General features: G+C 47.1%; 1 pseudogene; it reads left to right on the top strand.

The window, feature by feature from the left end:
- The first annotated feature begins 974 nt into the window (after positions 1-974).
- On the top strand, positions 975-10962 carry LOC131119980 (uncharacterized; annotated as a pseudogene).
- The last annotated feature ends 14775 nt before the right edge of the window (positions 10963-25737 follow it).

Genomic DNA, 25737 nt, shown 5'->3' with positions numbered 1-25737 from the left:
GATGGTCCGTTACCTGTTAAAGTATGTTCGCCCAACGAACCATGTTAGCTGAGCAATTTGGTGGCTAGCAAACATAGCTAAAGTTAGCTTACGCACAACAGAATAGCGGTGACATTAAAAAACAACACCCAGCGTATTTGAAGGAAGACGGGGTCGCTATTAGTTTAAAAATTGCAAGTGCTGTACTTACCGATGTATTGTCGTCCATATAACTTGCCGTGTTTCGATACCTTCGGGCTGTTGTGTTGCCGGAAACTGTACCATAGACCTCTCATAACTCCACCCCTTTGGCCGCGAAGGGGGCACGTCATGACGGTCTACGTCACCAAGCTTAAGCGCTGGACTTAAGCATTTATTTATGTAAGCGATTAAATGATTTTCAGAGGTTTTACTAAGTTAGTAAACTTTATTATTGTTATATTTAATAAGGCACTGGGTCATTTTCTGAGTGTAGTGTTTTGTACATCATTCTAATCGGTCAGATCCGTTCGACAACCATTTGTTTACGTTTTATTCTGAAGCAGTGCGTTGCGGTGTGTGGAATGCATTGGAACATTTTGCTCTTTATGGAAAAGTGGTTGGCTCTTAAAAGAGCCGTTGTGGTGAATCTACTGCAGATTTGCAGCGATTTCTCGGCGGAAGTTGAGATAGAGCGTCTCATTTCCCCTCTCGTTGAGATGGCAACCGTCGGCAAGCAAGTCGTGGACAGAGACGTTCGAGTGCGGGATGCGCTTCATGCCGCGTTGTCGTAGGAAGCCGCCAAGGACTCGGTTAATCCTTTTCCTCGCATTGTCCAGTCCACGTCCTGTAGGTGCCGTCTGGTAACGCCAGTTCCAACGAGGCAAGATATCCGAAAACATCACCACCGTGCCGGGTAGCAAGTGGATGATGTAGTCGAGATCCGCCATCATTTTAAGGAGAAGCCGGCGGCAATTTTGGCCACCGAAGCCAAAACTATTGCCGCCAAGGTGGATGAGCAGCAACTGTGGAGGTGTCGCTCCCGTTTGCAGCTTCTGGTGTATAAAAGGCACCAGATGCTCCCACCTCCTGCCGCCTTGTCCATGCCAGGTGACTTGGCAAGGGAGGCCGAAATTCGGATCTCGGCGGTGCAGCCTGACGTGTCTTTCCAGCCGGGTCACAATGGAGCTGCCGATGAGCCACAACGTTGTCCTCTGCGTCCCGTTCATCGTTATGCCGATAGTCGCACTTGCAGCTTATTTATACAGTGAGCACGCAATGCCATTGGTTAGTTTTCCCTCCGTTCGTCCACGTAAACATTGTTTGGTTTAATTCAATTTCAAATTACATTCATTCCGCCAATAGCTGATCGATTGATAGGTGAGTGAGGCACGATTGGTCAATTTAAAAAATATTGACCCGCCCAACTTTCACATTACATTCAATCAGACGATCGCTGATAGGTTGTTTGTTTGGTGACTTACGATTGGTCATTTATCCAAAGGCGGAGCCTGACAGGTTGGTTTTGTGAGCTACGATTGGTCAGTTCTTCCACAGTGTGGTGCACGGTGCTATAAATGCTGCTTCGCGTGCCCGCTTCCCCCCCTTTCTGCTCGAGCGAACAGAAAACTTTTCGAGAGAACGCTTTTTGCATTGCCTCAGACAAAGACAAAGACAAAGACGAAGGACCTACATTCGACGGAAACTGCAGTTTGCCGTTGTGTTGGACTTCATCTGCTGACATAGAGGTGAGTTTTTTTTTAATAGACTTAGTAAACTGAAATATATTCATTTGTAAGAATGAGCGCCATCGCAGGAATGCACGTCAGGTTGGAGCTTAACTCCATTTTGTTTTTTCTTCGGCTTTTTCTCCACATGTGTATAATTTTATGTGTTTTTATGTTGTCGTTGGTGTCGCCGCAAGGTAACTGCATGTTTGGGATACACTAACGGTCAGAACTTAACTCAATATAGCTCAAGTTATATTCGGTGGTGCTGCACGTAGGCCGCTTGTTCAGGATACACGAACGGTCGGAGCTTAACGCTGTATAGCGAAAATTATATTCGTTGTTGCCGCACCTTAAACGAGCCGTTAGCGGGCAAATTGGCGGCACTGATGACAAAGGCCCCGAAATGGCGGCGTCGTAAATGTCGTCGTTGATGCCACAGGCCCCAAAATGGCGGTCGCCCCCCCCCCGCGCCATCTTATCGCAGCGGGCGGGGAGAAAATAAATGATCACGGATGTTAAAAGTATGGGAGTATTTTACACCTAAAAGTAACGATTTTGTGACCTGTGCTAAATGGAGATAGGGTACCATAAAAGCACCATTAAGCACCTGGGATTTGCTTGTGTGGAGAAGCCACCGCACAGTAGGTTTTCAACTTTTTTAGCTTTCTCTGTTTCCAATGATTTTAACCCCGTCATTCATCTAAACCACTATCGCGTTGCGGAGGAGAAGACGTCCACCTGACGTTTTCTTCATTTTTCTTGTTTCCAATGATTAATCCCGTCATTCAGCCAAAGGGCCACACCCAAGTGTGCATGTGCCCACTCAAACGCACACAATATGAGGGGGGTGGGGGAAGATAGTGCTCTTGCAGTAAAACACACAGCTGGTGTTTATTTATTTATGTTGTTTTCTGCATAATAGTTGTATTTATTGACAGTTTGATTTATCATTTTATCTCTGTGTGGAGTTTGCATGTATTCTGTGCGTGTGTTTCTCCGTGTACCCCCTCCCCCACTGGCGACTCCAAATTGTCCATAGGCATTAATGTGACTGTCAATGGTTGTCTGTGACCCATGCTTGGCTGGTGAGCAGGGTGTAGTCCACCTCTTGCCAGAATACAGCTGGGGTAGGCTCCAGCATGCCCACGACCCTTGTGAGGATAAGCGGCACAGAAAATAAATGGATTTATTCATTCATTTTCTGCCGCTGCTGCAGGAGTCTATCCCAGTTGTATTCAGGCGAGAGGCGGGTACATCCTGGTTGTCAACCAATCACAGGGCACATAGAGACAACCATTTATACTCACTTTCATTTGACCCCCACCCCACACACACACTCCATATTGTCTGGCAGTGAATGTGACTTTGAATGGTTGTCTATGTGCCCTGTGTTTTGCTGGTGACCGGGATGTAGTCCACCTCTCGCCTGAATATAGCTGGGGTAGGCTCCAGCATGCCTGCGGCCCGTGAGGATAGGCAGTACGTAAAATGTATGGATATGTTCATTCATTTTCCACTGCTGCTGCTGGAGTCTATCCCAGTTGTATTCGGGCGAGAGGAGGGGTACATCCTGGTTGCCAGCCAATCACAGGGCACATATAGACAACCATTCACACCCACTTTCTTGCCTATGGACAATATGGCATCGCCAATGGGGGGCATGGAGAAAACCCACGCACACACCGGGTAACCAGAGAGCATGGAAAAGAGCATTTAGAAGCTCAAGTACATGGCGTGTGAACTGACATTGATTTCATTGTTTTCTTTTAGATGCCACGAAAGAAGGGTTTCCGTATGCGACGCACACCCAGGGCTGCCCAAGCTGTTGACTGTGCAGTTGCAACAAAAGGTAGGGAAGAAGTATCTTCACTGTCACCAGTGGAGGTACCAACAGGTGGGTTACAAAAGGTGGTCAAAGGGTCATTTCATCAAGGCAATACAAGGTTTAAGTATGCAGGAACACAGTGTATGGCGATTGCCTTATGTGCCACTGCTTTACACAGTATTAAAAATGTATTGTTGTGGGATACTGCTGATCTTGACATGGCTGTTGTTGAAGGCGATCAGTTGTATACTACTCTTAGGGAACGTTGCGTAATTTGTCACCCATCCCACTTTTTGAGTGCCACAGAATTGCCCAAACAGGAGGTGATTGCTGGACACAAATTTGAGTTTTGTGTGAAGGATGATTATGCTTTAGGTGATGTCAATGTAGTTTCTGGCTATTATATTGAAAACGGGATTCATGTCACTTTGCATGATGCTTTGCAAACAATGTTTGGCAAGTACAGCACATGCATTCTTACAGTTTGCCAAAGTAGTTGTGCCATCATTTGTGATGCTGGTCAGTATTGTCTGGTGGATTCGCACTCGCGCAGCTGTAATGGCATGGTGTGCAGTGATGGAACCAGTGTTGTTCTGTGTTTTGGTGGTCTTGGTGCCCTTGCTAATCACATTAGCAATTTGGCTGCAGGGTTTGGTGGAGCAGAGAAACTTTTTGAAATAGCTGGTGTTGTTGTGACTGTTGTGGCTGACAGGAAACGTCACTTGGAGATGATGACTGGTGATGATGGCAAAAAAATTAAAATGGCTGACATTTCTAGTACATGTGCATCTGATGTTGAGGTCATCAGTGTTGTTACCACACAGCATGCCTTTTGTCCAATGCTTCAAAATGACTCCAAAGATGTGTGCCAACTTTTGAATATAGATTGTGAAGTCAAAACTGTGCCTGTCAATTTGCGTGTTGGACCCTTGGGCGCTCCCTGTAAAAAGGAGAGCATTGTTGCTGACGGCAACTGTTTTTTCCGTGCCATATCACAAGCGGTGAGTGGCACACAGAAAAATCACAGGAGAATTAGACTCCATGTGGTTAAACATATGGAAAAGCACTGTGAAGATTATGAGAAGCTTCTCAGGAGTGAGTACAGTTGTTTGACAGAGTATATTAGTGTTTCCAAAATGAAATATGTCAATAGCTGGGCAACTGAGGTGGAAATTCAGGCTGCAGCGGATAGTTTAGGAATAAATATCTTTACTTTTTACGGTGGTCGTTGGTTGAGATATAGTTCAACGTCAGAATCCAGTCGTGGGATTTATTTGGACAACTCGAGTGGTAATCACTACGAGTGTGTGACATGTGTCAATGAGGGTCAGTTAGGAAGTTGCTTTGGCATTTGTCAGAATGGTACATCTCAGGTCAGTCAGTATGGTACCAGGTCACATCGACATCAAGTAATTTGCGCTGATAGTGAAGTAGCAGTTGGTTTGAATGATGTTGTTGAAACAGGCAAAGAAAAACATCAGTCCATGGTTCCATGTGTAAGCCCGTCCAAATATCTGAAAAGGAAAAGGGCCCTGGACAAAAGATGTAAATATGTCGCTGACATGAGCATAAGGGAGACAAAGAAACGAATGACTATGAAGAATTACAGAGAACAAGCAGTCTTTAGGCAGAGAAAGAAGATGAGGAGTGTTGAAAAATATAGAAATGATGTCATGCATCAAAATCGAGTTAAAACATCGAGCATCCATAAGTATAGAAGTGACAGCTTGCATCGGGCCAGGGTCAAGATGCAGAGCAGCAAAAAATATAGAGCTGATGGACGACACAGAAAAAGAGTCAAACAATCCAGCATAACCAAATATAAAATAGATACAAGGCACCGGGCCATAGTCAAACTTGCCGGTATACAGAAGTATCACAGTAATTTAGAGCACAAAATGCGTGTAATGGCAGATGTCAAGGCACGAAGACATGCTGCAAAGTTGCGAGAGAAACAGTTTGATGTTGTTGTTGAGCAGTTTTTGGATAAAGTGAAGAATGGGCCCCAATTTGTCTGCTGTGTGTGCCATAGGTTGATGTTTAAACATCAGGTCCTGCAGTGTCACAGAGAGCATTACAGCAAAAGTGCAAGTGCTTCTCTTGTGAACACGTGCATTAATGAGGATTATTTGCACAAATGTAGTGCAGAGTGCACTGTGCCTTGTTTGTTGTTGGAGTCTGGTAGAGGGCAGCTGTGGGTTTGCTACACTTGCCATTACAAGATTAGCAAAGGGGAATTCCCACCTGAATGTGTGGCAAATAATTTGGGGGTGGACCCGATTCCTCCTGAGCTGGCTTGCTTAAACAGCTTAGAGCAACACTTAATTGCACTAAATATCCCCTTCATGAAAATGCTAGCTTTGCCTAAAGGGGGGCAAAATGGTGTCCATGGGCCTGTGACTTGTGTTCCGGCCAATGTAGTTGAAACGACAAATTTGTTGCCACGGTCCAATATGGAAGGCTCTATGCTCCGCGTCAAGCTCAAAAGAAAGTTAACTTACAAAGGACACTACGAGTACCATTTTGTTGACAGCATGCACATTCGTGAAGCCTTGAGGTATCTGAAAGAGTCTAATGTGCATTATGAAGATATAGAGTACAACGAGGAGTGGGTCAATGACTTTTGTAGGGAACCTGATGCCTCTCAGGTGGAGGACAGTGTTCCTGCAGTAGATGTCACACCGCCTCTAGATGCAGAAGATGAGCTTCTCCATGATAGACAGCAACACTGCATGTTTCAGGACACATGTTTAATGCCAGTTGACATTGGTCAGGAAGCGCTAGATCAGTATTACGACAATATATTGAATGTGGCTCCGGCAGAAGGCAATAATCCTGTGAGGTTGCTTTCTGACCATTCGAATGAAGCTAGATGTTTCCCAGTGTTGTTTCCACGCGGCCGTTTCACGTTTCATGACACTCGACAATATAGGCTGACGGCGTCGCGATATTTCAATAATCGTATCATGCATGCTGATAAGCGGTTTGGGCAGAATGTGGAATACATATTCTATGCTCAGTACTTGTGTGAACTTGTGCAGGTGGTGTCGAGCATTTTCCATTGCTTTACGCAAAGGAATTGCTGGTTTGGTGGCAAAAATGGCCAAGGATTTGTTGACCAACGATGAGTCGTTAAAGACATTGTTGGAATGTGACCAGGGCTATCGTTTTCTGAAGCCCATCAGAGGCACTCCAGCCTTTTGGCAGAGTACGCAGCGCGATATTTTGGCTTGTGTGCGTCAGCTTGGTGTTCCCACGTGGTTTTGTTCTTTTTCGTCTGCTGATTTACGGTGGCAAAACTTGGTAGACTGTGTTTTGAGGCAAGAGGGTAGAACGCAAACGGCTGCAGAGTTGGAGTGGGCTGACAGGTGTGATTTGTTGAGACGGAATCCTGTGACTGCTGCACGGATGTTTGATTTCCGGTGGCATGTCTTTCTCAGAGAGGTGATAATGTCTTCAAGCCAACCGATTGGCAAAGTTGTAGACTATTTTTACCGGGTGGAATTTCAGCAGCGCGGTTCCCCGCATGTACATTGTTTGTTCTGGGTCGAGAATGCCCCACGTATTGAAGTGAACTCAGATGAAGAAGTCACAAAGTTTATTGATAGATATGTTACTTGTGAATTGCAGCCACAGGATGAAGGATTGACAGAGACAGTGTCTTCCGTACAGCAGCATTCTAAGAGACACTCTAAAACGTGCAAAAAGAAGAACACAGTGTGTCGTTTCGGTTTTCCCAAACCTGTGTCAGGACGAACATTTATTAGCCATCAGTTTGAGGGACAGGGACAAAAAACATGCACTTGTCAGGTTAGCCAATCAACCGGTGTTAAAACATGCACATGTCCAAAAGCATCCCAAAATGCCGTAAACATGAAAGCAGAAGAGGCGTCGGAAATCATAAAATCCATTAAAACAGCCCTGGCTGACGAGAACCACGCATATCAAAGCGTGGAACATTTGTTCCATAGTCTCGGTATAACACAAAATACTTTTGAGGCCGCACATCGCCGCTTGGGTCGTCGTACGGAAGTCATAATGAAGCGTCAAATCAATGAGGTTTGGATCAATCCATACAGCAAACCTCTGCTTAAATGCTGGAATGCTAATATGGACATCCAGTATGTCGTTGATGCGTATGCGTGCGTGGTTTATATAATCTCGTATATTTCCAAAGCTGAGAGGGAGATTGGATTGCTGCTGAGTAATGCCCAGAAAGAAGCATCCAAACAGGCAAACGTCAGTGCCAAAGAGGCCTTAAAAAGTCTTGGCAGTGTGTACCTGCACAATAGAGACGTGTGTGCACAAGAGGCCGTTTACCGGGTGACAAATATGCATCTTAAGGAATGCTCGCGCAAAGTAGTTTTTGTTCCAACAGGGGACAATGTGGTCAAAATGAGTTTGCCTGTGAGTGTTTTGCGTCAAAAAGCTTCATCGGCCGAATTAACAACGGAAGACATGTGGATGACCAGCATTGTCGACCGTTATAAAAACAGACCAAACGACGACACGTTTAATGACATGTGCTTGGCACAATTTGCTTCGGAATACTGCATCATTAGCAAAAACGAAAGGTCGGCATCCAAAATAGAACTTAAAAACAACTACGGACATGTGACAAAACGTACACGGACCAAACCTGCCGTAGTACGCTCTGCGCGCTTTTCAGAAACCAAAAACCCAGAGTTGTATTATCGTAGCCTTTTGCAGTTGTATCTGCCATACCGGGTGGATTTGCAGTTAAGACCTGCCAACTGCCCAACATTTGAAGAATTTTATGACAATGGTGCGGTCCGATTAAATGATGGATCGATGCATTCTGTTCGATCCATAGTGGAAACAAATAAACAACATTTCGACAGCGACGGGGATGAACTGGACAGCATCCAAAGATCTATTGATCACAGCGGTGTTGCTGAGGATGCGTGGTGTCTGCTGTGTCCAGAGCAAGAATTGGAAAGGCTACAATGCGAAGAAGAACGCCGGAAAAAACAACAGTTGGTCGAAGATGAGGCAGAAGTAATACCTGACTTGGCAAATGAAAATAGAACCGCTCTAAACTTACAAAAGCAAAAGTCAATGAGTCGAAATGATGGCTTGGCATTAATCCGCTCCCTAAATAATACTCAAATGGACATTTTTTACAAAATTAGACAGTGGTGCCTTGATAAAGTAGGTGGGAGAAAACCAGAGCCTTTACACTTATTCATCACAGGTGGTGCCGGGACAGGAAAAAGCCACCTAATTAAAGCCATCCAATATGAGGCTACCAGGTTGTTGTCAACAATGTGTCGGCAACCGGACAATATTTCTGTCTGTCTAGCTGCACCAACAGGGATTGCTGCTTACAATTTGAATGCCACAACAATACACAGCACATTGAGCATCGGCAAGGATACCCGTTTGCCTTACACACCACTGGGTGAGGAAACGGTGAATTCCTTGCGTGCCAAGTTTGCGGACCTCCAAATTTTGATTATCGATGAAATATCGATGGTTGATCACAAGTTGTTGACGTACATTCATGGTAGGCTCCGACAAATTAAGCAAACCGGTGACTATGCTGCATTTGGCAACGTCAGCATCATCGCCGTCGGTGATTTTTACCAGTTACCGCCAGTCAAAGGAAAGCCTCTTTATGTCGAAGACGCCACTTTCAACTTGTGGACAAATCTTTTCAGTGTTGTCGAACTGACAACGATAGTCCGGCAAAAAGATAATCAGTTTGCAGCCTTGCTAAATAGACTCCGCAAACATCCAAAAGGTGCGGCGTTGTTGGAAACAGACATAGAACTTTTGAAACAGCGCGAAACGGGTGAGGTCAGCTCCGCGTTACATGTGTTTCCAACCAATCAACAAGTAAACGAATACAATCTAAAACAGCTTTTCAGGATCTGTCCGGAGTACACGACGATAAAAGCTGAGGATTTCAGCCAAAACAAAAAATCCGGTAAATTAGAAAGAAAAGTAGGGCACCACAGCAAAGTTTACAACACGTGTTTAGAGGAAACTCGGCACATCGCTAAAGATGCACGTGTAATGCTTTGCAAAAACATCGATATTGACGACGGCTTAGTTAACGGGGTTAGTGGCACTGTCTCTGATGTTCTTTTCCAAAAGGATGACATATTTCCGAGTAAGATCTATATAAAGTTTGATGATGCCAAAGTAGGTCAACAAAGGCGCGCACAAACTGCTGAGTCTGTCACGCTAAAAGACAGTACATTTATTCTGCCAGAGGAAGAAAAAGTAACTAAAAGTGGTGGCATGCGTCGCCAGTTCCCTCTGAAGCTCGCTTGGGCTTGCACGGTACATAAAGTCCAGGGTGTTACCGTGAGCAATGTAGTTGTGTCTCTAGACAGGGTGTTTTCCGCAGGGCAGGCGTATGTTGCATTGAGTCGGGTCACAGCTTTAGACGGTTTGATTATTGAAAAGTTTAATGCCGAAAAGATTTACTGTAATGATGCCATTAAGAATGCTGTAGGTAGGATGCCAGCATTTTTGACAGAAAGTGAACCAACACAAACAAATGTACAACCACCACATTTCACAATTTATTTGATGAATGTCCAAAATTTGACAAAACATGCGTCAGATTTGGCAGCATGTACACAGCACCTGCAGCCTAACTGCATCGCTGTGACAGAAACGTGGCTGCCAACGGCATGTACACCCAGGAGTGTAACCATTCCTGGGTACCATTTCCATAGCCAACCACGATGTTTGTCTTACTCCAGCAGTAACCCTGCTTTGGTAGAATTACAAGGGCAACAGCATGGCGGAGTTGGCATGTACATTGCAGACCACCTGCACTGTAGTGTTGTCTCCGCCCCAAACTTCAACTTGGAAGTTTTACTGGTGAACTGCTCCTCACCCAGTGTGTTAATGGCAGTTGTGTATCGACCACCCTCCTATCCAATGGCGTTGTTTCAAGGTCACCTTGGCACGCTGCTGGATTGGTTGCACCAGAAGTACGCCAGCATTGTCGTACTGGGAGATTTTAATGAAAATTTGTTAAAATCTTCCACTATCAGCACATTCATGGCTAGGAAAGGGTTCTGCCAGTCAGTCAAACATCCTACCACAGAAAAGGGTACATTAATTGACCATGTATATGTCAAAACATCACACTTTGATGTAGAATCGGTTGTGATGCCCACTTATTTCAGTGATCATGAAGGGATTTTGTGCTCTTTTAAACACTAAATTTAAAACACACACGCACATACACATACATTCAGCATTCTTCTGGCAGTCTTATAGTGTAAGTGTAGTGTATAGTGTAAAATAGGTTTAGGTTCAACCAGTGGACAATTTACAATCCACAAGTTTACTTGCCCACGAGAACGGTGGATTGTATTTGTCAATCACGGAATAAAAGTGAAATCACTGGTCATAGTTAAGATCCCAGTTTCTGTTTAGGATAGGAAGTATTTTCCTTATTTGTCAACCCAGTAAATTAACATGTACATAATGTAAACATGTACATAATGTAAACATGTACATAATGTAAACATGTACATAATGTAAATATTGTAACATCTGCATAGATTTTAAATAGTATACATATTGTATATATGTAAATGTGTATATATGTAAATGTGTATATATGTAAATGTGTATATATGTAAATGTGTATATATGTAAATATGTAAATGTGTATATATGTAAATAGTACCTGATGAAATGATCCCAGTGCTGCCTCACTCACCTGTCCTCTTGTCTTGATAGTTACCGCCTGTCTGCCTTAGAGTTAAATACTAAAGGGATTCAAACCTTTTTCAACAGTTATATTTCCAACTAAATTGTATTAGTCAATCACTGGTGCAAAATTCAACCACTGCCCAAAATTAAGAATCAAAGGGATTAAAACTAAGACTTTTCTGAACACATTGGTATTTTTCTAACCAGTGGACATTTTCCAATCCGCGAGTTTACTCTTCCGAGAACGGTGGGTTGTGTTTGTCAATCACTGGCGAAAAATACGTTTTTTTCAGACACGGTAATGCAAACAATGAGGGCAATGTAAATATGTAAATGAATATGTGAATATGTGAATATGTAAATATGTAAACATGTAAATATGTAAACATGTAAATATGTAAATATGTAAACATGTAAATATGTAAACATGTAAATATGTGAATGTATATTGTGACTAACCTCTGCTCTTGTCTTTCTAGTTGCTGCCTGTCTTCAGTTCCACACGCATCCTCTTTATATTAAACATAGTAGCAGTAGAAGTGCATGCGTAGATTTAACATAGTAGCAGTAGAATAGCATAGAAGTAAAACTAATCCCATAAGTGCATCATACCAACTATTATAATAGCAATGTAGTCGTTTGCATGCATGTGAGTTTTCATCAACAGGACAAGACCCCTCTGACGGTGTGAGTGTCCTCTGACAACTGCTGCATGTGGTAAGATATGGAGCTGTTTCACTATTCATATTGGTCAAATTCTGTTCATGTGTGAAACACTTGACTTTTTTGCCACTTGACATTATACTCGCATGTGATTTCTCCCGATAAGTAAACCGGGCTCCAGACCACAAGTTAAACTTTGCTTTGTAGGTAAAATACATCTTGAAATGTTGCCAGTCACATAAAAACACTTTCTTTTTGACCAAGTAGCTTTAATTAGCTGGAAGTTGGAAAAACCTCCACTATACTAAATGGGACACAGAATCTTACATGAGTTTATGTTCTGCAGGGGAAAAATGTTAACCTGTTCACCAAAATGTGTGGGGGCCTTGTGCTTGTGCTACTAAAATTTTACATAGAATGCCATGGTACTTGTAGTACAAAAAACCTTCCTCATGCTGTCTTCTATGACCTTTTTATATGATCATAGCAAGTTTACTAACGCATTTGCTTTCACTCTTTCTCTGACCTGTAGTGAATGCTGGCTGCTTCCAGAGGAGCTCCCACCGTTGCACCTTGACATCCACGCATTGCTGACGGGATAGGATACTGGTGATTCCAGGAACTGGTCATCGTGGGACTGCAACTGCTGATCCTTTCCTCCACCCATTCTTAACCCTCTGTCCTTTCTTCACCACTGTCTACCTACCATCTCTCCGTCATCCCTCTCAACCCAACCGGTCGAGACAGAAGGCCGCCCCATAGAGCCTGGGTTCTGTCCAAGGTTTCTCAAAGAGTTTTTCCTTGCCTCCGTTTCCAAGTGCTTGCTCGTGTGGGGTTCAGTTGGTTCTCTTTCTAGATAACTTCCATATGATGATTAGAATTGGCACTATATCAAATAAATTGGCTTGACATAACTGCTTTTGTCATTTCTGCATGTTTAGTACATAACCCCACACGTTTTCATTCATAGTTTAGACAATCTACAATGTCAACGCTGTCTCTGCTGCTATCCTGCAAAACACTCCACCCACTTGGACCCTGGGTGGACCACAGAGATGCTTCACAGACCAAGCACCCAACCAGCAATCGGGGAGTCCACCAGCATGGCACATCAAAATATAGCTGGGATTGGTTCCAGCACACCTATGACCCATGTGGAGGATGAACAGCATAGATGGATGGTATAATGATGAATGTCAGCATAATTGTGTCCATAATTGACTGTGTGGCAGGGTGTTATGACAGATATTGACAACTCTTTCAAAGGTGGGTATGTGGTCATGTCCTGTTTGATCTCAACTCCCTAAAAGTCTTGGGACAGACAGACCATGTAGAATGTAGTTGTACTTTTCCAGAGGTTGGTGGCGCTATACAGTCTAAGGTGGGTACATGGTCATGTCCTGTCTGTGCCACCATAGAAAAAAATCAGACCATATAGAATGGAGTTATACAATTCAAACAGTTGGTGGCGCTATATGTACACAGTCAGACTGATTTTCCTTCCATGTGTAAGGAAGTTACGGCAGATAGACATTTCAACCAGTTGGTGGCGCTATAGAGTATGTACACACAGTATAACAAACTAGAGATTGACCCAACACCAAAAAAAAATTCAAGACAATCTGACCATGAATCAGGAAGTTATGGCAGATGTACAGCTCTGCCTGTTGGTGGCGCTCTGGTCATAGACCACCAGAAAAAATTTGGGGCAGATCCGACCATGTGGAAGGAAGTTACAGCTGATGTACATTTCCACCAGTTGTGGCGCTATAGAGTCTATATACACACACAGTCACACACTGGAGGGTGACCGAACCCACCCAAAAAATTTTGGAGACGATCCGACCATGTGGAAGGAAGTTTCAGGTGATATACATTTCCACCAGTTGGTGGCGCTGTGTTTTGAACATGGGTTCTGGAGCGTTAGGTGCGTCCTGTCATGATAGACGTCTCCACCGAAAATCATAGTGATACGTGCCACGGGTGGCGAGGGATAATGAATTGAAACTTCTAGGTGGCGCTAGTGTGTCAATTTAGATTGGTGTCACATGGGAGCACCACCAGGGCGCTCAGGCCTGGATTATGACCTTACGTGTAAGATTTCAGCAGCCTGTGACCTTCTGCGGGCAAAATATGAGCCTTCGATGGTCAATGGCGAAGGCTGACCATTCGCCGTGGCCACGCCGACCACATGTGCTTTACACACATCATAGTCCATCGACTGACATCATCAGTCTGTCAGTCAAACTGTGTATTGACTTTGATGTACATTGCTTCAAGGCAAGGCCAGACACCAGGTAGGGCCAGATAAGGTAAAAGTTAAGGTTAAAGTAAAGGTTTGGTGGCGTGCCACGTCCACATCCTAAGTAGCAGCCCAAAATCCTTCGCAATTTAACGTGGGCCATCCGTCGAGTGTCCGTTGATGCTACAACGGACTCATTCGGTCAAACCCCCTAGGAGGAGTTCGTCGAGATACGACCCCTACATCCTCCCCCAAATGGCCGCCGCCACCTAAAATGGCGGACTTCCTGTGGGTTTTTGAACATGGGTTCTTGAGACTTTTTTGTGCGTCCTGTCACGAGTGATGTGTCCTCCGAAAATCATGGCCATACGTCTAACGGGGAGCGAGGGATAATTATTTTAAAACTTGTAGGTGGCGCTAGTGAGTCAATTTGGCTTGGTTTCAAATGGGGGCCCCACCAGGGCCCTCAGGCCTGGAATCTTCCCCCCCTTATGAGTTTTCAAGCACATGCGACCTTCTGCGGGCGAATGATGACCCTTTCTTTGTAAACGGCGAGGCCTGAGCATTCGCCGCCAGGCCACGCCCACCACGTGCGCTTTTCCTGCATCATGGTCCATCAACAGGCTTCACCAGGCTGTCAGGCAGTGACCTTGTGACCTCTGTGTTCATCTGATGAATCTCCTACCAGAAAAGGCCTCATGTAGATGACACGCCTTTAGCGTGTCGCCAATAGGTGGCGCTGCGACGAAATCAGGAAGTGACCTACGGGGACCTTCGGGGCGGGGCCATGATCACATGTACCAAGTATGATGAAGATCTGACCACGTGGAGCCAAGTTATTCACGTCTACAGTTACGCTCAGCGTGCAAGGCCCGGACAGATGAAAAAGGGCAAAATTTGGGGGCGTGCCACGCCCACATCGTACCGAATATCCCAAAATCCTTCGCAATTTAACGTCGGCCATCCGTCTAGTGTCCGTTGATGCAACAACGGACTCATTCGGTTAAACCCCCTAGGAGGAGTTCGTCGAGATACGACCCCAACTTCTGGCCCGAAAAAGGCCGCCGCCATCCAAAATGGCCGACTTCCTGTTCGTTTTCCAATATGGGTTCTTGAGACTTTTTGGTCCGTCCTGCCACGATAGACGTCTCCACCAAGTTTCGTGACGATCGGTGAAACTGGTGGCGGGGGCCAATTTTTTTTTAATTTCAAGGTGGCGCTAGAGAGCCAATTTTGGAACATTATATTTGAAACCCATAAAATATCAAATTTTTCGCCAGACCTGATGCGCTCGGCAAATTTGGTGAGTTTTCGGGCATGTTCAGGCCCTCAAAATGGCGCTCAAAGGCGGAGAAGAATAATAATAATAAGAATTAAAACTGCAAGCAGTGATGAGCGGGCTCGAGCACCCCGACGCGGTCGGGGGTACGCGCGGGTCGGGGGTACGTGCAGGTCGGGGGCGCGCGCGTGTCCGGACGGGCGCGCGGACGCGCCGTTCGAAAAACTGTGGCGATGGGATAAGCGATAAGGGAGTTACGGCACTTGCAATTTTCCGCTAGGAGGGGGCGACGCCGGCGGCGAGGCGGGTGCGCAGTCACGTCCCGTCCGACGCCCCGAACCGCCATAAGAAAATTCGCGACGATCGGACCGTGCGGTAGGTACTTGCGGCGGATATACGTTTCCGCCTGTGGGTGGCGCTATACAGTCTATGCGCCCACACGGTAACGGACCGGAGGGTACCCCAAACCACCAGAAATAATTAGGTGCCGATCCGACCGTGCGGAAGGAAGTTACGGCTGATATACATTTCCACCAGTTGGTGGCGCTATAGAGTCTATGTACACACACAGTCATAGACCAGAGGGTACCCCAAACCACCAGAAAAAATTGGGGGCCGATCCGACCATGTGGAAGGAAGTTACAGCTGATATACATTTCTACCAGTTGGTGGCGCTATAGCGTATGTACACACACTGTCATAGACCAGAGGGTACCCCGAACCACCGGAAAAAAATTCGGGCAGATCCGACCATGTGGGAGGAAGTTACGGCAGATATACATTTCCACCAGTTGGTGGCGCTATAGAGTCTATGGACACGCAGATTCAAAGAGTGGAGGGTGACCCGACTGACCAAAAAAAAATTAGAGACGATCAGACCATGTGGAAGGAAGTTACAGCTATATACATTTCCACCAGTTGGTGGCGCTATAGAGTCTATGTACACACACAGTCATAGACCAGAGGGTACCCCAAACCACCAGAAAAAATTAGGGGCCGATCCGACCATGTGGAAGAAAGTTACAGCTGATATACATTTCCACCAATTGGTGGCGCTATACAGTCTATGTACACACAGTATAACAGACCAGAGATTGACCCAACACATCAAAAAAATTTTCAAGACAATCTGACCATGAATCAGGAAGTTATGGCAGATATACATTTCCACCAGTTGGTGGCGCCATAGAGTCCATATACACACACAGTCACAGACTGGAGGGTGACCGAACCCACCCAAAAAAATTAGGAGACGATCCGACCATGCGTGAGGAAGTTACAGCAGATATACATTTCCACCAGTTGGTGGCGCTGTGTTTTGAACATGGGTTCTGGAGCGTTAGTTGCGTCCTGTCATGATAGACGTCTCCACCGAAAATCATAGTGATACGTGCCACGGGTGGCGAGGGATAATGAATTGAAACTTCTAGGTGGCGCTAGTGTGTCAATTTAGATTGGTGTCACATGGGAGCACCACCAGGGCGCTCAGGCCTGGATTATGACCTTACGTGTAAGATTTTAGCAGCCTGTGACCTTCTGCGGGCAAAATATGAGCCTTCGATGGTCAATGGCGAAGGCTGACCATTCGCCGTGGCCACGCCCACCACATGTGCTTTACACACATCACAGTCCATCAACTGACATCATCAGTCTGTCAGTCAAACTGTGTATTGACTTTGATGTACATTGCTTCAAGGCAAGGCCAGACACCAGGCAGGGCCAGATAAGGTAAAAGTTAAGGTTAAAGTAAAAGTTTGGTGGCGTGCCACGCCCACATCCTAAGTAGCAGCCCAAAATCCTTCGCAATTTAACGTGGGCCATCTGTCTAGTGTCCGTTGATGCTACAACAGACTCATTCGGTCAAACCCTCTAGGAGGAGTTCGTCGAGATACGACCCCTACATCCTCCCCCAAATGGCCGCCGCCACCTAAAATGGCCGACTTCCTGTTGGTTTTTGAACATGGGTTCTTGAGACTTTTTTGTGCGTCCTGTCACGAGTGATGTCTCCTCCGAAAATCATGCCCATACGTGCAACGGGAGGTGAGGGATAATTATTTTAAAACTTGTAGGTGGCGCTAGTGAGTCAATTTGGCTTGGTTTCAAATGGGGGCCCCACCAGGGCCCTCAGGCCTGGAATCTGACCCCCCTTATGAGTTTTCAAGCACATGCGACCTTCTGCGGGCGAATGATGACCCTTTCTTTGTAAACGGCGAGGCCTGAGCATTCGCCGCCAGGCCACGCCCACCACGTGCGCTTTTCCTGCATCATGGTCCATCAACAGGCTTCACCAGGCTGTCAGGCAGTGACCTTGTGACCTCGGTGTTCATCTGATGAATCTCCTGCCAGAAAAGGCCTCATGTAGATGACACGCCTTTAACCTGTCGCCAATAGGTGGCGCTGCGACGAAATCAGGAAGTGACCTACGGGGACCTTCGGGGCGGGGCCATGATCACATGTACCAAGTATGATGAAGATCTGACCACGTGGAGCCAAGTTATTCACGTCTACAGTTACGCTCAGCGTGCAAGGCCCGGACAGATGAAAAAGGGCAAAATTTGGGGGCGTGCCACGCCCACATCGTACGGAATATCCCAAAATCCTTCGCAATTTAACGTCGGCCATCCGTCTAGTTTCCGTTGATGCAACAACGGACTCATTCGGTCAAACCCCCTAGGAGGAGTTCGTCGAGATACGACCCCAACTTCTGGCCCGAAAAAGGCCGGCGCCATCCAAAATGGCCGACTTCCTGTTCGTTTTCCAATATGGGTTCTTGAGACTTTTTGGTCCGTCCTGTCACGATAGACGTCTCCACCAAGTTTCGTGACGATCGGTGAAAGTGGTGGCGGGGGCTAATTTTTTTTAAAATTCAAGGTGGCGCTAGAGAGGCAATTTTGGAACATTATATTTGAAACCCATAAAATATCAAATTTTTCGCCGGACCTGATGCGCTCGCCAAATTTGGTGAGTTTTCGGGCATGTTCAGGCCCTCAAAAAGGCCGTCATTTCGTCAGAATAATAATAATAATAATAATTAAAACTGCAAGCAGTGATGAGCGGGCTCGAGCACCCCGACGCGGTCGGGGGTACGCGCGGGTCGGGGGTACGCGCGGGTCGGGGGCGCGCGCGTGTTCGGACGGGCGCGCGGACGCGCCGGAAGAAAAACCGCGGCGATGGGATAAGCGGTAAGGGAGTTACGGCACTTGCAATTTTCCACAGGAGGGGGCGACGCCGGCGGCGAGGCGGGTGCGCGGTCACGTCCCGTCCGACGCCCCGAACCGCCATAAGAAAATTCGCGACAATCGGACCGTGCGGTAGGTACTTGCGGCGGATATACGTTTCCGCCTGTGGGTGGCGCTATACAGTCTATGCGCCCACACGGTAACGGACCGGAGGGTACCCCGAACCACCAGAAAAAATTAGGTGCCGATCCGACCGTGCGGAAGGAAGTTACGGCTGATATACATTTCCACCAGTTGGTGGCGCTATAGCGTATGTACACACACTGTCATAGACCAGAGGGTACCCCGAACCACCGGAAAAAAATTCGGGCAGATCCGACCATGTGGGAGGAAGTTACGGCAGATATACATTTCCACCAGTTGGTGGCGCTATAGAGTCTATGTACACACACAGTCATAGACCAGAGGGTACCCCAAACCACCAGAAAAAATTTGGGGCCGATACGACCATGTGGAAGGAAGTTACAGCTGATATACATTTCTACCAGTTGGTGGCGCTATAGCGTATGTACACACACTGTCATAGACCAGAGGGTACCCCGAACCACCGGAAAAAAATTCGGGCAGATCCGACCATGTGGGAGGAAGTTACGGCAGATATACATTATCCATAGACTCTATACATTATATAGAGTCTATGGACACGCAGATTCAAAGAGTGGAGGGTGACCCGACTGACCAAAAAAAATTTAGAGACGATCAGACCATGTGGAAGGAAGTTACAGCTATATACATTTCCACCAGTTGGTGGCGCTATAGAGTCTATGTACACACACAGTCATAGACCGGAGGGTACCCCAAACCACCAGAAAAAATTAGGGGCCGATCCGACCATGTGGAAGGAAGTTACAGCTGATATACATTTTCACCAATTGGTGGCGCTATACAGTCTATGTACACACAGTATAACAGACCAGAGATTGACCCAACACACCAAAAAAAAATTCAAGACAATCTGACCATGAATCAGGAAGTTACGGCATATATACATTTCCACCAGTTGGTGGCGCTGTGTTTTGAACATGGGTTCTGGAGCGTTAGGTGCGTCCTGTCATGATAGACGTCTCCACCGAAAATCATAGTGATATGTGCAACGGGTGGCGAGGGATAATGAATTGAAACTTCTAGGTGGCGCTAGTGTGTCAATTTAGATTGGTGTCACATGGGAGCACCAACAGGGCGCTCAGGCCTGGATTATGACCTTACGTGTAAGATTTCAGCAGCCTGTGACCTTCTGCGGGCAAAATATGAGCCTTCGATGGTCAATGGCGAAGGCTGACCATTCGCCGTGGCCACGCCCACCACATGTGCTTTACACACATCACAGTCCATCAACTGACATCATCAGTCTGTCAGTCAAACTGTGTATTGACTTTGATGTACATTGCTTCAAGGCAAGGCCAGACACCAGGCAGGGCCAGATAAGGTAAAAGTTAAGGTTAAAGTAAAGGTTTGGTGGCGTGCCACGCCCACATCCTAAGTAGCAGCCCAAAATCCTTCGCAATTTAACGTGGGCCATCCGTCCAGTGTCCGTTGATGCTACAACGGACTCATTCGGTCAAACCCCCTAGGAGGAGTTCGTCGAGATACGACCCCTACATCCTCCCCCTAATGGCCGCCGCCACCTAAAATGGCGGACTTCCTGTTGGTTTTTGAACATGGGTTCTTGAGACTTTTTTGTGCGTCCTGTCACGAGTGATGTCTCCTCCGAAAATCATGCCCATATGTGCAACGGGAGGCGAGGGATAATTATTTTAAAACTTGTAGGTGGCGCTAGTGAGTCAATTTGGCTTGCTTTCAAATGGGGGCCCCACCAGGGCCCTCAGGCCTGGAATCTGCCCCCCCTTATGAGTTTTCAAGCACATGCGACCTTCTGCGGGCGAATGATGACCCTTTCTTTGTAAACGGCGAGGCCTGAGCATTCGCCGCCAGGCCACGCCCACCACGTGCGCTTTTCCTGCATCATGGTCCATCAACAGGCTTCACCAGGCTGTCAGGCAGTGACCTTGTGACCTCGGTGTTCATCTGATTAATCTCCTGCCAGAAAAAGCCTCATGTAGATGACACGCCTTTAGCCTGTCGCCAATAGGTGGCGCTGCGACGAAATCAGGAAGTGACCTACGGGGACCTTCGGGGCGGGGCCATGATCACATGTACCAAGTATGATGAAGATCTGACCACGTGGAGCCAAGTTATTCACGTCCACAGTTACGCTCAGCGTGCTAGGCCCGGACAGATGAAAAAGGGCAAAATTTGGGGGCGTGCCACGCCCACATCGTATGGAATATCCCAAAATCCTTCGCAATTTAACGTCAGCCATCCGTCTAGTGTCCGTTGATGCAACAACGGACTCATTCGGTCAAACCCCCTAGGAGGAGTTCGTCGAGATACGACCCCAACTTCTGGCCCGAAAAAGGCCGGCGCCATCCAAAATGGCCGACTTCCTGTTCGTTTTCCAATATGGGTTCTTGAGACTTTTTAGTCCGTCCTGTCACGATAGACGTCTCCACCAAGTTTCGTGACGATAGGTGAAACTGGTGTCGGGGGCCAATTTTTTTTAAAATTCAAGGTGGCGCTAGAGAGCCAATTTTGGGACATTATATTTGAAACCCATAAAATATCAAATTTTTCGCCAGACCTGATGCGCTCAGCAAATTTGGTGAGTTTTCGGGCATGTTCAGGCCCTCAAAATGGCCGTCCTTTTGTCAGAATAATAATAATAATAATAATTAAAACTGCAAGCAGTGATGAGCGGGCTCGAGCACCCCGACGCGGTCGGGGGTACGCGCGGGTCGGGGGTACACGCGGGTCGGGGGCGCGCGCATGTTCGGACGGGCGCGCGGACGCACCGTACGAAAAACCGCAACGATGGGATAAGCGGTAAGGGAGTTATGGCACTTGCAATTTTCCGCCCGGAGGGGGCGACGCCGGCGGCGAGGCTGGTGCGCGGTCACGTCTCGTCCGGCGCCCCGAACCGCCATAAAAAAATTCACGACGATCGGACCGTGCGGTAGGTACTTGCGGCGGATATACGTTTCCGCCTGTGGGTGGCGCTATACAGTCTATGCGTCCACACGGTAACGGACCGGAGGGTACCCCGAACCACCAGAAAAAATTAGGTGCCGATCCGACCGTGCGGAAGGAAGTTACGGCTGATATACATTTCCACCAGTTGGTGGCGCTATAGCGTATGTACACACACTGTCATAGACCAAAGGGTACCCCGAACCACCAGAAAAAAATTCGGGCAGATCCGACCATGTGGGAGGAAGTTACGGCAGATATACATTTCCACCAGTTGGTGGCGCTCTAGAGTCTATGGACACGCAGATTCAAAGAGTGGAGGGTGACCCGACCGACCCACAAAAATTTAGAGACGATCCGACCATGTGGAAGGAAGTTACGGCTATATACATTTCCACCAGTTGGTGGCGCTATAGAGTCTATGTATACACACAGTCATAGACCAGAGGGTACCCCGAACCACCAGAAAAAATTTGGGACCGATCCGACCATGTGGAAGGAAGTTACAGCTGATATACATATCCACCAGTTGGTGGCGCTATAGAGTCTATGGACACGCAGATTCAAAGAGTGGAGGGTGACCCGACCGACCAAAAAAAATTTAGAGACGATCCGACCATGTGGAAGGAAGCTATGGCTGTATACATTTCCGCCAGTTGGTGGCGCTATAGAGTGTATGTACACACCCAGTCACAGAGTGGAGGGTGACCCAACCCAGCAAAAAAAATTTGGGACCGATCCGACCATGTGGAAGGAAGTTACAGCTGATATACATTTCCACCAGTTGGTGGCGCTATAGCGTATGTACACACACTGTCATAGACCAGAGGATACCTTGAACCACCAGGAAAAAATTCGGGCAGATCCGACCATGTGGGAGAAAGTTACGGCAGATATACATTTCCACCAGTTGGTGGCGCTATACAGTCTATGTACACACACAGTCATAGACCAGAGGGTACCCCAAACCGCCAGAGAAAATTTGGTGCCGATCCGACCATGTGGAAGGAAGTTACAGCTGATATACATTTCCACCAGTTGTGGCGCTATAGAGTCTATGTACACACAGTATAACAGACCAGAGATTGACCCAACACACCAAAAAAATTTCAAGACAATCTGACCATGAATCAGGAAGTTATGGCAGATATACATTTCCACCAGTTGGTGGCGCTATAGAGTCCATATACACACACAGTCACAGACTGGAGGGTGACCGAACCCACCCAAAAAAATTAGGAGACGATCCGACCATGCGTGAGGAAGTTACAGCAGATATACATTTCCACCAGTTGGTGGCGCTGTGTTTTGAACATGGGTTCTGGAGCGTTAGGTGCGTCCTGTCATGATAGACTTCTCCACCGAAAATCATAGTGATACGTGCAACGGGTGGCGAGGGATAATGAATTGAAACTTCTAGGTGGCGCTAGTGTGTCAATTTAGATTGGTGTCAAATGGGAGCACCACCAGGGCGCTCAGGCCTGGATTCTGACCTTACGTGTAAGATTTCAGCAGCCTGTGACCTTCTGCGGGTGAAATATGAGCCTTCGATGGTCAATGGCGAAGGCTGACCATTCGCCGTGGCCACGCCCACCACATGTGCTTTACACACATCACAGTCCATCAACTGACATCATCAGTCTGTCAGTCAAACTGTGTATTGACTTTGATGTACATTGCTTCAAGGCAAGGCCAGACACCAGGCTGGGCCAGATAAGGTAAAAGTTAAGGTTAAAGTAAAAGTTTGGTGGCGTGCCACGCCCACATCCTAAGTAGCAGCCCAAAATCCTTCGCAATTTAACGTGGGCCATCCGTCTAGTGTCCGTTGATGCTACAACGGACTCATTCGGTCAAACCCCCTAGGAGGAGTTCGTCGAGATACGACCCCTACATCCTCCCCCAAATGGCCGCCGCCACCTAAAATGGCCGACTTCCTGTTGGTTTTCGAACATGGGTTCTTGAGACTTTTTTGTGCGTCCTGTCACGAGTGATGTCTCCTCCGAAAATCATGCCCATACGTGCAACGGGAGGCGAGGGATAATTATTTTAAAACTTGTAGGTGGCGCTAGTGAGTCAATTTGGCTTGGTTTCAAATGGGGGCCCCACCAGGGCCCTCAGGCCTGGAATTTGCCCCCCCTTATGAGTTTTCAAGCACATGCGACCTTCTGCGGGCGAATGATGACCCTTTATTTGTAAACGGCGAGGCCTGAGCATTCGCCGCCAGGCCACGCCCACCACGTGCGCTTTTCCTGCATCATGGTCCATCAACAGGCTTCACCAGGCTGTCAGGCAGTGACCTTGTGACCTCGGTGTTCATCTGATGAATCTCCTGCCAGAAAAGGCCTCATGTAGATGACACGCCTTTAGCCTGTCGCCAATAGGTGGCGCTGCGACGAAATCAGGAAGTGACCTAAGGGGACGTTCGGGACGGGGCCATGATCACATGTACCAAGTATGATGAAGATCTGACCACGTGGAGCCAAGTTATTCACGTCTACAGTTACGCTCAGCGTGCAAGGCCCGGGCAGATGAAAAAGGGCAAAATTTGGGGGCGTGCCACGCCCACATCGTATGGAATATCCCAAAATCCTTCGCAATTTAACGTCGGCCATCCGTCTAGTGTCCGTTGATGCTACAACGGACTCATTCGGTCAAACCCCCTAGGAGGAGTTCGTCGAGATACGACCCCAACTTCTGGGCCGAAAAAGGCCGCCGCCATCCAAAATGGCCGACTTCCTGTTCGTTTTCCAATATGGGTTCTTGAGACTTTTTGGTCCGTCCTGTCATGATAGACGTCTCCACCAAGTTTCGTGACGATCGGTGAAACTGGTGGCGGGGGCTAATTTTTTTTAAAATTCAAGGTGGCGCTAGAGAGCCAATTTTGGAACATTATATTTGAAAGCCATAAAATATAAAATTTTTCGCCAGACCTGATGCGCTCAGCAAATTTGGTGAGTTTTCGGGCATGTTGAGGCCCCCAAAAAGGCCGACGGTTGGCAGAATAATAATAATAATAATAATAATAATAATAATAATTAAAACTGCAAGCAGTGATGAGCGGGCTCGAGCACCCCGACGCGGTCGGGGGTACGCGCGGGTCGGGGGTACGCGCGGGTCGGGGGCGCGCGCGTGACCGGACGGGCGTGCGGACGCGCCGTACGAAAAACCGCGGCGATCGGATAAGCGGTAAGGGAGTTACACACACTGTCATAGACCAGAGGGTACCCCGAACCACCAGAAAAAAATTCGGGCAGATCCGACCATGTGGGAGGAAGTTACGGCAGATATACATTTCCACCAGTTGGTGGCGCTATAGAGTCTATGGACACGCAGATTCAAAGAGTGGTGGGTGACCCGACCGACCAAAAAAAATTTAGAGACGATCCGACCATGTGGAAGGAAGCTATGGCTATATACATTTCCGCCAGTTGGTGGCGCTATACAGTGTATGTACACACACAGTAATAGACCAGAGGGTACCCCAAACCACCAGAAAAAATTTGGGACCGATCCGACCATGTGGAAGGAAGTTACGGCAGATATACATTTTCACCAGTTGGGTGCGCTATAGAGTCTACGTACACACACAGTCACAGAGTGGAGGGTGACCCAACCCAGCAAAAAAAATTTGGTACCGATCCGACCATGTGGAAGGAAGATACGGCTGATATACATTTCCACCAGTTGGTGGCGCTATAGAGTCTATGTACACACAGTATAACAGACCAGAGATTGACCCAACCCAGCCAAAAAAATGTGGAGACGATCCGACCATGCATAAGGAAGTTACGGCAGATATACATTTTCGCCAGTTGGTGGCGCTATACAGTCTATGTACACACACAGTCATAGACCAGAGGGTACCCCAAACCACCAGAAAAAATTTGGGGCCGATCCGACCATGTGGAAGGAAGTTACAGCTGATATACATTTCCACCAGTTGGTGGCGCTATAGAGTCTATGTACACACTGTATAACAGACCAGAGATTGACCCAACACACCAAAAAAATTTCAAGACAATCTGACCATGAATCAGGAAGTTACGGCAGATATACATTTCCACCAGTTGGTG

Source organism: Doryrhamphus excisus, chromosome 2, assembly GCF_030265055.1.
Source record: "Doryrhamphus excisus isolate RoL2022-K1 chromosome 2, RoL_Dexc_1.0, whole genome shotgun sequence".
In the NCBI taxonomy this organism is placed as follows: domain Eukaryota; kingdom Metazoa; phylum Chordata; class Actinopteri; order Syngnathiformes; family Syngnathidae; genus Doryrhamphus; species Doryrhamphus excisus.
This window is presented reverse-complemented; position numbering and strand designations above follow the sequence as displayed.